At 44.1% G+C, this 13080-nt stretch overlaps 1 protein-coding gene across 1 annotated transcript in view; it reads right to left on the reverse strand.

The window, feature by feature from the left end:
• DLGAP1 (DLG associated protein 1) overlaps nucleotides 1-7607 on the reverse strand; it is a 589565-nt gene extending 581958 nt beyond the window's left edge. The window contains exon 1 of the mRNA XM_075920931.2: nucleotides 7201-7607. The gene's annotated coding sequence lies outside the window, so the exon portion shown is untranslated. The remainder of the gene's footprint in view (nucleotides 1-7200) is intronic.
• Nucleotides 7608-13080: the final 5473 nt, after the last annotated feature.

A 13080-nucleotide genomic window follows, 5' to 3' on the forward strand; every position in this document is an offset into this window, starting at 1 on the left:
GTTGACAGGAGGAATATCAACCATGATAGCAAATACTGGGCTAGATTATGCCTAGCTGCTGTACCAGTGCATGGGCAGAGAATGGGTGCAGACTGGGAAAAACAAGAGCCTCATTTAGCCTGCTTGTGAAGTGGTTAGCCACAGTTGCATCCTCAGTGATCCCTCAAGCTTCCAGAAACCCCTAGGCCCAGGGCAAAAGGAGAGGAAGTAGTGGGCCATGGCTCTTGTCCAAGTGTACACTACAGATGTACAATTGGCATGGGAGAATGCTCTAGCCCTTGAAGTCATACCAACAGGCATGACCTCCCCGAGTACTGGGAACTTCCCTGAGACACTGTGTTTCTCTGAGATATGACGTGCCCCAAGGTCCTCCTGCTAGAGCAGTGCATCTCTATGCCAACCCCTTGCTAAGGCTGTGAGTAAAAGGTACAGTTGAATCAATTGCCAACTAATAGGAAATACGGTTTCTTTTTCTTTTCCTCGACTTTTACTATGTGTAAGACAAAGTGAGACCAGAAAAGCAGTTTGCGGCATGTTAAACCTCAAAGTGTAATGAACATTGCATAAATGGAGATCAGAATTTTTAAAAAGTATCCCAATCAGAGAGATACTTACATTCTCAGCCTATGGAACAATCAACTCCCAGTACAGCCAAAAATACAAATAAAGAATTGACTACAGAAGTTATTTTGGGGGGGCAGCTGCCACAGCAAACCATAGTCTCTATTATGGGATTTTACTTTATTTATTAAGACACTTGCTGCCTCCCATCTTGTCAGCCACTTTAGCATCTGGAACCTTCTCATTAAAAACGGTTTGCTGCTGTGGTTCCTTTCCACGTGTATGCTCTTGCTAGGTGTTAAAATTGAGCCTGGAGTGTCCAAGCAGATTCTCACATCAGTCTGCCTGAGGAATCTCAGCTGGAGTAAGAGCCAACATAGGCTCTACAACACTCTATGCCCCTCCACGGTGACTTCAGAAGTGCCTACTGGCAGCTGCTGCAAGCCTACACAAGTTAGAGCAATTGTGGTGTTAGTAAATGGTGCTGTGTGTTGGACTAGCCCCCAGTAATCCTGGGGAAGCACAAAATGGAATAAGTTCTTCTCCTTACCAAAGTCCTATACAGAATAGAATTTTATTGGACGGGAGAACATTGTGTTTGTCTGGGCATAATCTATGGGACAAATTGGCAAAATACATCTTTGAGGCCAGAAATAAAATTGAGTCGGAGTCTGAAGGAAGACAACCTATCAGTACTGTATCTAAAAGCTTACTCTTCTTCTCACACCTATTCAGAGGTCCCACATAATTTCCAGATTGCCAGTTTTCTTGTGCATGGGAAATCAGAAAGGATAAAATTATTCTATGTGGGTCTGAGGTTGGAAAGGAAAGAACTGCAAGAAAGCATGCTCGTCTGAAATTCTTACAACATAGGAACAACTGTCACTGTGTGAAAATGGAAAAATAGTTTTTGATATGGGAAGGGTAACTGACATCCTATAGATCAGTGTTTCTCAACCTTTTTTTATAAAGTACCCCCTTTAAAAAAATTATAAGTACCCTCCAGTACCTACAGTTTTCAAACACACAAAATTCTTTTCTACCATTGCAACATATTTGTTTAAACAACTTAATTGTAGCCGGGTGGGCAATGACATTTTGGGGTATAAAAACTACAAAAATAATAAAGCGCTGTAAAACTTATAACAAAAATTCAGTTTTCTCCAAATTTCACTTGTGTTGACGTACCCACCCCAGACTTCTCTCGAGTACCCCTAAAGGTACTCATATCACTGGTTGAGAAACACTGCTCTAGATAACCCTTTGGAAATGGCTTCTCGCTGATCAAATACTGTTCTCTCAGCTTAAAAGAAATAAAATGCAGCTTTCCAAATATCAGAAAACAGTGAAAAGGGGTGCTGTTAGTAGATCATATTTCAGATGTATCTGTTTGGGGATATAGTGATGACTTCTTGAGTTGGTATTGATATGATAGCGAGAACAATTTTCTAAAGAAGGGATAATGATGCAGCTCCCATGGAAACATGACAAAAGTGGATAGTTTATGGGGCAGAAATATGTTACATGATTCCAAAGCATCCTGAAGGGTTTTAGAGAGCATATAGACCTGATGAACTTGCCATCGAGTAAGAATAGTTTGAGGAGCTAGACTTGGAATTATTTTCTGCCTTATAATTATAGGTCTGGAAGTGATGTTAGTATTTCTATTAAGGCTGGTTGCTCTAACAGATATTTTCAAATTTTCCAAAATTATATGACAGAGCCAGCAGTATAGGAAGTATGTTCAGAGAGACTTTGCAGTAGCAGCCTAAATGAACAATTTAAATAGAAATGTTGACATCAATTATCATCACAAAAAAAATTACTGCCCTCACATTAAAAAATAAAGAGACTTCCCGAGTCCTGTAAGTCCTCTGATCACCATAAGAAACTTGTGTCCAAGATAGTCTTACATAGTGAAGAAAGGTCCATCATCCAGAAGTGGAATAAAAAATTAAATATGTAAAATTTTGTGAATTCATACATATAGTTAGGGACAGCCTGTGACAGATCTTCTAACCAACTACTTGACGGGGGAAAAGTGCTTTCTTCAAAGAGCAAACAGGCCGTATTCATAAAGGCCAACCCGATAGGGTGGGAAAGATCAAAATGTGGCACAACAACTGCAGCACGGCTGCACACATTGAAAGTTTTGGAGAGACTATGCAAGACACTGTGCACCTCTTGTCTAACCACAGCTCTGTATGAGATAGCATAGAGGAAGCAAAGACACAGCTATTCATAGTCACTCAACCAAAATTCTACAAAGAAGAGGAAGAAGCCAGTGAGAGCACCTGTCATTTCTGGACTCTCTGAAGTTAATAGGATACTAAGAAGGCTGGGCAGGAGACAGCTAATCACTAATAGGGCTAATAGGAATAGTCAATCAAGGCTGACCAGGCCCATATTAGAGAAGTTGCATTCAGTGCAGAGCAATTTCAGTTATTCCCTAGAGCTGGAAGAAGGAAGTGGACTTGGCACCTTGTAGATTAATAGCAGCTCCTAGTGGACTGCAGGAATCTGCAGGCTGAAGTCCTCAGGCAAGGGCAAAGAGATGCTGAGGACACATGGAAGTGGCCCAAGAAAAGATACTGTTAGGAGTTGGAGGGAACACAATAAGTGGTAGCCATCTACAGGGTCCCTGGGCTGGTAACTGGTGCAGTGGGTGTGCCCAGGTCTCCCCTTCCCCCACTCGCCACTTTCGCTATGGCCACACTATAGAGGTTTTTTTCAGAAAAATGGCTGTTTTTCGGTTAAAACTTGCGGAGCATCCATTCCTCAAGTGCATTTTTGCGCAAAAAAAATCGAAAGAACAGAGTTTTTTTTCCAGTGTAGGTATTTCTCATTCTACGAGGAAGAACGCCTTTTTGCGAAAGAGCTCTTTCGCAAAAAGGTGTGTGTGGATGGGGAAGAGGGCTTTTTTTTAACAAAAAGAGGAATGAGGAAAAAGCACAGGTACCCTGGTGGCCATTCTGTGCATAACAATCAGAGCTTACTTTCGAGAGAGCATCCATGCAGTCTGGACACTCTCTTTTGCAAAAGCGCATCGCTGTTTTGATGCGCTTTTGCAATGTGGATGCGTTCTTGCGCAAGAAGTTTTTGCGGAAGATCTCTTCCGATAAAAACTTATTGTGCAAGAAGCCTGCAATCTAGATGTAGCCTGAGGAACTGTAATATTGCCCACTGGAAGGGCTGTGTCAGGAAGAGGTTGCTGGGGTCTTGGAATTGATGAGGGTGGGACATCACCAGAAGAGGGAGCACTGGCATAAAAGAGCTAATCCCCAGAACAGTAAGATGCCACAGTAGTGAGTCAAACCCTATCACAATGCTATTAGAAGCTATAGCATGAATGTGCTTGTATTCTTATACTGGGGTAAGAGAAAGGTTTCCATTTCCCATGGAGATCCCCTTTTCAGGTTCCTTTGGCTGGACTTCGTGCAGCACTTGGAATTAAACAGAGGCACACAATATGTATTCCTGACAAAAACAGACTTCTTAAATCTTGAAAGATAACACTGTAGAAGCTGTAAAAATTAATTTTAATTACAGAGATTAAGGATGGGATAAAATATCTCATGATTAAGTGCTTTGAGCTCTATATTTTCTAAATGACACCACAGATTTGATGGCATTGTGTCTATTATTGTCAGAATATCCTGAGTCAAATTTCACACTGAGACCACAGCATGAAAAACACCATGTGAAATTGTGTGGAGTATATTGTCTAAAGCTATTTGTTAGGAACTGAGTTTTGTCTAATATATTATCTTATTAACTACATACATATTACAGCATCTACTGCCAGATGAAGATGTGACTAATTCAGTTGCTCTCAGCTGCAATATTATTATAGCAGGGCAATATCACAATCACACACATTTTATATATATATATGATTCAATTGCGCATTCAACAGTAAATAGACTAGATTGCCTTTGTGTGACTATTTACAAAATGTACTATCAAAACATCAGTTAAGTTGAGGAAAAAATCCCCTTAATTCAGAAAAATATATAAAGCAAAGCACTATTATTGGTTTTTTTTGAAGTTACTAATTACCACTAACAAATACAGCATTTGTGCTGATGTTTGTTTTCATTAGCTGACATCTGATTTTAATAATTTGGAAGTATAAAAGGAAAGCAAGTATTAACAGTGAAGGAGAAAATAAAGAAATACAGTGGTGGTCATTAAACATTCAGTATTCACAGTTAACAGTTGTATCAGATACTCCAGCTGTTTCAAGATACTGGTAGAATAGGTAATATCTATCAAATCAGCAGAAACTTCTGAAGTGCAGCCACTATATCTCAAAGACACTATATCTCATGTTGCCTTTTTTAAATTAACCACTATTTAAAGTAGTATGTTTTCTAAAATAAAATTCATTATACAATGCAATAGGAACAGCATCTGTCATCTATTATCACCACATCTATGCTCTTAGTATTAATTTAGAAGTACATTATCAGAATGTTAGACTATTCTCAGGCTTTTCCTGCCTTTATCATATGCCAGCTACATCTTTTTAAATGAATAATTACTCTTGGAAATGCCTTTAATATAAATGTATGTATATGCTTCTAGTAAATAGAAAAATATGAACAATATTATAAAAATCTCAAAGAATTGAAGCAGTTCCTAATATATATTAATTTCTCATCAATCCCCCAGACTAAATAAGCACATCAATCTTGTTTAAAAATAAATGCCGTAGAATCATTTTTCCCTTATCCTTGGGTATATTAAAAATAAACTCAATTATGTAACTCCTTGCTGAATGTGATATTTTTCTCAAGACACTGAAGGATTTATAAGAATGTGAATCTGTTCACAGTAGGTGAAAATAATCCTTCAAAACAGGATATGTTCCATTTCTCCAACTCTGCCTCTTCAGTAATCTAGATTTTTTTTTAAAAAAAAAAGATGAACATGCAAGATGTACATGTTCTCCACATTTGCTTTTGAAATGCCATAAATCCTCCCCCTGGGTACTACCAATCAAGTAAAAAAAAAAATCTGGTGATTGTCAAGGGAACATGTTTATATCTTTTACTTTCTGCTCAAAAATGCAAATCAAATGAAAATCCCTATTATGAATACTGAGTAGCATGGTCAGTAAAAACGTCTTCCCTAAATCCAATTCAAGTTAAAAAAACTAATATTCCTAATCAAACAGCATAAATGAAAGATTTTGGTGCCGTACATTTTGCCAACTGTCCCTAAAGGCAACTTCAAATGCCTTGTGATCCTCAGGTCCTAGACCATATTGAATATGAGCCATTGTACCCCCCTGGAGGTGGGAGGGAAACAAGCTTGGCTCTTTACAAGGTTCTGTTTATATTTGGCTGTTTATCTGTGTGAGATGTTTTGAGGAAAAAAGCCACAACACCGTAGCAAAACCTCTCTTAGTGAAAAAGGGTGGGACCATGAACTCCTAGTTCATCTAAAAGCCTTGACCTTCCCCTTTCATACAAACACACAGACTGCAAGGTTTGCTGTGCCTTGACTAAAAAGCCATTGGATTTATTAGCCAGAGTCCTCCAGACATGTTGAGCAACCTCTTTAGCATCAGCTGAGCCAAACGCAGTAGCAAAACTGACAAGGAACTATGACCAGTTCATCCTTCCCAGGCTTTTCAGGCATCCTCTCTCTCTCTCTCTCACACACACACACACACACAGACACACACACAGATTTCCACTTCCTAAATACAGCAGCGCAGACTCCTGAATGCAGTCTTCATTTCTTCCCCCTTTCTGCCGGGAAAGGTTCTCCAGCAGCTGCACTCCCAGGAAATGAAAGTGGGATTTGTTATCTCCCACCAGCCCTGCTTGATTTGATTCATTGTTTGATTTTTAAGCCTAGCCCCGCTTACCCAATGTGCTCGCCTTGAGCTGCAGAATACAGGGACTCCCCTCGGTGCCAGGCAATGCCCCAAACCGGAGCTTTGCTGGGAGAGCACAGAATTCTCACCCTACTTCTTTCCCCAGTGGGCTGGAAGGGGGCTGCAAGGCGAACTAGGAGGCAAGCCCACGCAGCCAGCCAGCCAGCCAGCTACCGATTTGAGTAGCCTCTGCCGGGCTCCCGGGCTCGGCGCGTGTGCGCGTCTCCGTGCAAGGTGCACTGGAGGGCCAGCGCTCGTTATCATGGTTACAACATCTCCGCGCTGCCGTGAACTAGGAATTAGTCCAAGCGGCTCGGGGCTGGAAAGCGGCTCCAACCACACAGAGAGAGCCGAGCGGGCAGCGGGGCCCGGGGGAGCCAGCAGGGCACAGGCGGGGAAAGGGCTCCCTGCCTTCCTCCCAGGCACCCGCGGCAAAGCACAACGCGGAGCCAGCCACGAACTCCCCAACCCTACGATGCAGCAAATAGGGGGTGGGGGCGGCTAAGGCGCCTTCCCTCGCCCCCTCCCCCCGTGATGCCCGCCTCCCTGACAGCAATGGCAAGACCTCGCCTCCTCTGCCCCGCAACCCCCCGCAGCGGGGCCGCGTTTGCTTAAGCCCCCACCCTCCTACACCCGTGGAGCTGGGGGCGACCCCTCTGCCAGGGGAGGGAGTCCCGCCGCGCCGGGCTGCGTCGCCCCGCGTGCCGCCCGTTTACACGGCCGGCCAGCCCCGCACCGACGCGCGTCTTTACCTGGGGGGTGCCCGCGCTCCGGCCGTCCGGCGCTGGCGGGCGGAGGCGGCTGCTAATCCCCTGCGGGGGGCCAAGCGGGGTGTGCGGGGCGCGTGTGCCCCGCGTGGCAGTGCGCAGCGCTCCTGGCTGGGCGCGGAGTCCTGCACCGCGCGGCTCTGCCTGCGCCCGTGGAGCGGAGCGGGGCGGCAGCCTGGGCGCTCGCACACCCGGGTGTGCACGCCAGTGCTGGGGGGGAGGGGGGAGGAGGAGGAGGAGCCCCGCGCTCCCTCGCCCACCCACCACAGCGATGGCTGCAGCCCGCGCTGCTGCTGCTGCTGCTGGCCCCTGCACCCGCAGGCAGCCGGCGCGGTGCCCCTCAGGGGCTGGCCACGTGCCTGGCAGCAGGGAGTCCACCAGAGGCTGCCTCCCCCTGACCGCTCAGGGAAGCGGACACCCGCCCCAAGCCCGGAGAGATTAGGCAAGGGGAAAGCCCCTTCACCTGCACTCCCAGGGTCTACAGAAATGACTCTCAGCTGCGGGGCAGGGGGAATAGGGGCGATTGGCGGAACGGGGAAAGTGGCTTACACGCAGGGCAGGACAGAAATGTAACGCCAGGTGCCCTGGGAAGCAGGGATTAGCCCGCAGCAGGTTAGTAACTCGGTCGGTACAGCCATTAGGCCTCATCTGCGATGGGCAGGCAGCAGATCAGCACAGTGAAGGCTGGCGCTTGCCAGGAAGGTGCTGACATCCTTGCCCTGGCCAGTGCAGACATGGCAAAGTCAGGGCTCCGACTCCTATTATTTCATGCTTATACTGCACTTAGTGAGGAGCTGGATTCTGATTGGGGTGTCAGGGCTAGCGCTGTGCAACCGGCTGATTTTAGCTCTCTGGTCAAAACAGGGAAAAATAGCTTCCGGTCAAACTGCAATTATATTTTTCAAATTTTCGGTGAAGCAAAAAAGTGTATAGCCATCTCCTTCCACCCCCATCCCCCAGGTTGGGTCTAATGAAACATTTTGTTCAGCCTGAAACAGTTTGTTTTATTTTTGAGGGTTTTTTCTCTTTTAACAATAACCCAAAATGCTAAGCGAAAAATCATTTTGAGTCAAATAATAGATAATGAAAAGTTAAAAATGTTTTGTTTTGAAAGTGTTGAAATAAAATGTTTCAATTTTCTCTGCAAATTTGACTTGAATTTGCAAAATAAAAATATTATTCTATCACCAAATCTGGGGGTTTTTTCAGTTAAAAAACGTTTTGTCTAAAACATTTCACCCAGTATTATAGGCATTAGAGACAATTGATCTCATTAACCTCTGATGATAGGACAAGAAGCAATAGGCTTAATTGTAGCAAGTGCAGTTTAGGTTGCACATTAGGAAAAACTTCCTGTCAGGGTGGTTAAGTACTGGAATCAATTTCTTAGGAAGTTTGTGGAATCTCAGTGGAGATTTTTGAGAGCAGGTTAGACAAACATCTGTCAGGGATGGTCTAGATAATATTTAGTCTTGCCATGACTGCAGGGGACAGGATTACATTATCTCTAGAGGGTGCTTCCAGTCTTACTATTATAAATATAGTAGGCTTTCCACAAAGAGAGATAGAAAATGGTTCTTCACTCAGGGTGCACTTACACAGCATCCAAAACTCAAAATAAGATACTCAATCTGTGCTACACAAATTGCATAGCTTATTTTGTCATTTGGCACTGTCTACACCATGCCAAATTCTGAAATAAAGCGCTATTCCGAAATGTCCCTTACCGCTCATAGAATGAGATTTACAGGGATGGCAAAGTAGCACATCCACTATATTTTGAAATAGCAGATGTGTTCAAAAGACACAGGGTAGCTATTTCAGGATACCTGTGGTATCCCAAAATAACTTTGCTGGGTAGACATACCCTCATGGAGTAAGTGACAACAGCACCGCCAAAAGAACAGGCTTATGGAAGTATCATTCCTGTAGGACTGACTCTGGCCAGAATGACTTTTCAGTGGTGAGGAACCTTTTTAAGATCAGGGGCCACTGACCCACAGACAAACCAGCTGGGGTTCACACAACAGTGAGAAGCAAAACCCAAACACCTAACCACACTCAGACTATATGTAGACTGAAGGCTTCTTTTGGAAGAAGCTTTTCCAGAAGAAATCTTCCAAAACAACTTCTTCTGAAAGAGAGCATCCACACTGCCAAAGCGCATCGAAAAAGCAATCTGCTTTTTTGAAAGATAGCATCCACACTGAATGGACATTATCTCACATGTAAGCTGTGATTACTATGGGTGGAATGGCCACCAGGGCACCTGTGCTTTTTCCTCTTCTTATGAAAGAACTCCCTCTTCCCTGTCCACACAAAAGACTTCTTCGTTGTAGAAAGAGGTTTACCAATGTCAGAAAACCCCCTCTGTTCTTTCAATTTTCTTTTGGAAGAACGCAATTGCAGTATGGACGTAATTGAAGTTTTTTCAGAAAAAAAAACCCTCTGTAGTGTAGATATCCCCTCAGCTAGCCCCCAAATGAGAATCAGAAAGGAGGACACTCACCTCATTCACACAGCTTGGGACTCCAGAGTTCCCCTCATGCTCCAGCCCCTCCAATCCCATGGGAGCTAGTAGATTTTGTGCCCCCCCAGGCTGCAGGGTGGAGCAAAAAATGAGGGGTTCAGTGTGCAGGAGGGGGCTGCTAGGAAGCACGGTAGGGTGTGGGGTCTGGGCAGGAGGTAGGGTTCAGGGTATGAGGTGGGGGTACTGGGTGTGGGAGGGAGGTGACGGGATTGGGACACTTACCTGGCACAGCTTCCATTTGGGAGGGTGTGGGGAGCAGGTAGTTCCATGCTATCCTGCACGTGCAGGCACCATTCCTGCCACTCCCCTTGGCTGTAATTCCCAGCCAATGGGCATGGCGGGGGCGGGGAAGGGAAAGCACAGGGAGAGTCAGAGCTTCCCTGTTCTATCGGTAATTCCTGTGGCTCCAGTCCAGGGGAAGAGGGGAAATGGCAGTGCGCAGAACTATCTTCCCCTACCCCCAAACAAGCAGAGCCAGCCTGGAATTCAGCAAGCAGAGGCAGTAGTGGCTGCATCCCAAGGCCTCTGGCTTCAATTCCTAAATCCTCTTTCTTAATCCAGCCCTGCTTCCTGCTGCAGCAGAGAGCTGGTGCTCACACTCCAGCCCCATGGGAGGCATTGAGGCACAGAGACTTGCCACAGGGATGGAGCGCAGGCACTGGCTCATCTCGCTGTGAGGGAAGGGGAAGCCCCTAGCCCCAGTATGGGCCATAGGTTCCCCGTCCCTTTAAGAATGCACAGACAGGACAGTGCTGGAGAATGATGTGTAAAAACCACAAAACATTATGGATGAACATTTGTTAGAATCTGTAAACAAATTTGCCTTGACTGCATTCCATCTTTGTGTTCTCAGCAAAATTTCGAGTGAGCCCTACAAAATATTCACCAAAAAGAAAGTTTTAAATTTAGTTTTGCAAGTATTTCTACTAGAAACCTAATTTAGGGTTATGCTAATCCAAATCAGAGAACAGAAACACATTGTGGCAATTATATGTCCAATGAAATAAATTCAAATTTCAGATGTTGTATTTAAAAGTAATACTTGCAACAAAGAATTATTGGGACGTATAAGATCAAAGACATTACATTCAATCAGTGAATAAATTAATGTAAATTGAGATCTATTCACAGACAATTCATGAGGGGGAAATAGAGAGGCTAGATGTGATGAATAAACTATTTCTGGCTAACTCTAATGCTTGGCAACATGCACTCCCCCACTATGTTTCTGTGAGTGACTCCATTAGGTATGTGAATACAGAGAAAGAATCAGTGGAAAATATGCTATCCTTCCCTTCATCCTTTTACCACAGAACACTGTTACACTTTCCCTGTTGTCATGCCTCCAATTCCTATTTTAGGAACTCTGTCTCCCATAACATCCCTAATAGTGATGGGAATTGGGAATCCTGAGCTCTGAGGTGATTTATATAGATTAAAGTTTACTTACCTCTAAATTGAGTGATTCCTTATTTATTTCCATATTTCTCTTCTCCAAATTTAAATCTAATCTTAAAACAGCATTGGACACTAAGCCAGTGTACCTTTTTAGGCTCTGTGCACAGGTATTACAACAGAGAGTGGTTTGGAAGAGTTATCTGAGGAAAGGGAATAGAAGGAGCCCCTACCTATTGGAAGATATGGGATACATTGTCCTAGGGGTGAAGATTCCGTAACCATCACTCCCAAGAGGAGGAGAGAGTGGTAATGGCTGGGGACTCCTCCTGAAGGGAACAGGGTCATCCATCTGCTGTCCAGATCTGGAAACTCTGAGTGTGCTGCTCCTGGAACTAGAATTCACGATGTGACAGAATATTTGCTGAGCCTAATCAAGCCATTGGACTGCTACCCCTTCCTTCTTCTCCACATGGGCACCAATGATACTGCCAAGAATGACCTTGAGAAGGTCACTGCAGACTACATGGCTCTAGGAAGAAGAATAAAGGGATTTTGAGGAGCAAGTCGTGTTCTCGTTCATCCTCCCCGGGGAAGGAAAAAGCCCAGGTAGGGATCATTATATTGTAAAGGTAAATACACATTTGCATAGGTGGAGTTAGAGACAGTGCTTTGGATTCTTTGACTACGGGATACTGTTCCAGAAAGGATTGCTAGGAAGAGACAGATCCACTTAATAAAGAGAGGGAAAAGCATCTTCTGGGATGCATTAATAGGAATGTTGAGAGCAAGACATGAGAATTAATTCTTCCCCTCTACTCTGCGCTGATTAGGCCTCAACTAAAATAGTGTATCCAGTTCTGGGTACCACATTTCAGGATAAATATGGAGAAATTGGAGAAGGTCCACAGAAGAGCAAGACAAAATGATTAAATGTCTAGAAATGATTAAAGGTCACAAAATGATTAACGGTCTACATAATATGATCTATGAGGGAACACTGAAAAAATTGAGTTTGTTTAGTTTGGAAAAGAGAAGACTAAGAGGGGCATGATAGCAGCTTTCAAGTACCTAAAAGGGTGTTACTAGAAAGAGGAAAAAACTATTGTCCTTAATCTCTGATGATAGGACAAGAAGCAATGGGCTTAAATTTCAGCAAGAGAGGTTTAGATTGGAAATTAGGAACTGTTGGGTGGTTAAGCATGGGAACAAATTACCTAGGGAGATTGTGGAATCTCCTTCATTGAATTGCTTGGTCTTGCTGTGAGGGCAGGAAACTGGACTTGATGACCTCCTGAGGTCCCTTCCAGTTCTAGTATCCTATGATCTTCACAGGCAAGCTTGCTACACTACCGAGAAGAGCTTTAAATGAGGTTTGCTGGGAGGATGGTAATATAAACCCTGAGGTAAATGAAGAAGTGGAATTCTGGGAAAAAACACAAGGAGGAGGGTGCAAAAGGAGAGGCCTTCTGATTCATATTGAGAAAGTAATGCAATCAGCTAGTTATCTTAGATGCCTGTATAGAAACGCAAGAAGCCTGGAAAACAAACAGGAAAAATTGAAGTCTTGGCACAGGCAAGGAACTATGATGTGATTGGAATAATAGAGACTTGGTGGGGATAACTCACATGACTGGAGCACTATCATGGATAGGTATAAATTGTTCAGGAAAGACAGGCTGGGGAGGAAAGTTGGAGGAGCTGCACTGTGTGTAAGAAAGCAGTATAATTGCTTAGAGCTGCAGTATGAAACTGTAGAAAAGATTGATTTTTTCGGTTATGATTAGAGGCGAGAACAACAAGGGTGGTGTCATGGTATGCATCCACTATAGCCCACCAGACTATGAGGATGAAGCAGATGAGGCTTTCTTCAGACACTAACAGAAGTTTCCAGATCACAGGCCCTGGTCGTCATGGGTTACTTCAATCACCCTGATATC

Source organism: Pelodiscus sinensis, chromosome 2 (genome assembly GCF_052426305.1).
Source record: "Pelodiscus sinensis isolate ZL-2025 chromosome 2, ASM5242630v1, whole genome shotgun sequence".
NCBI classification, from domain to species: Eukaryota; Metazoa; Chordata; order Testudines; family Trionychidae; genus Pelodiscus; species Pelodiscus sinensis.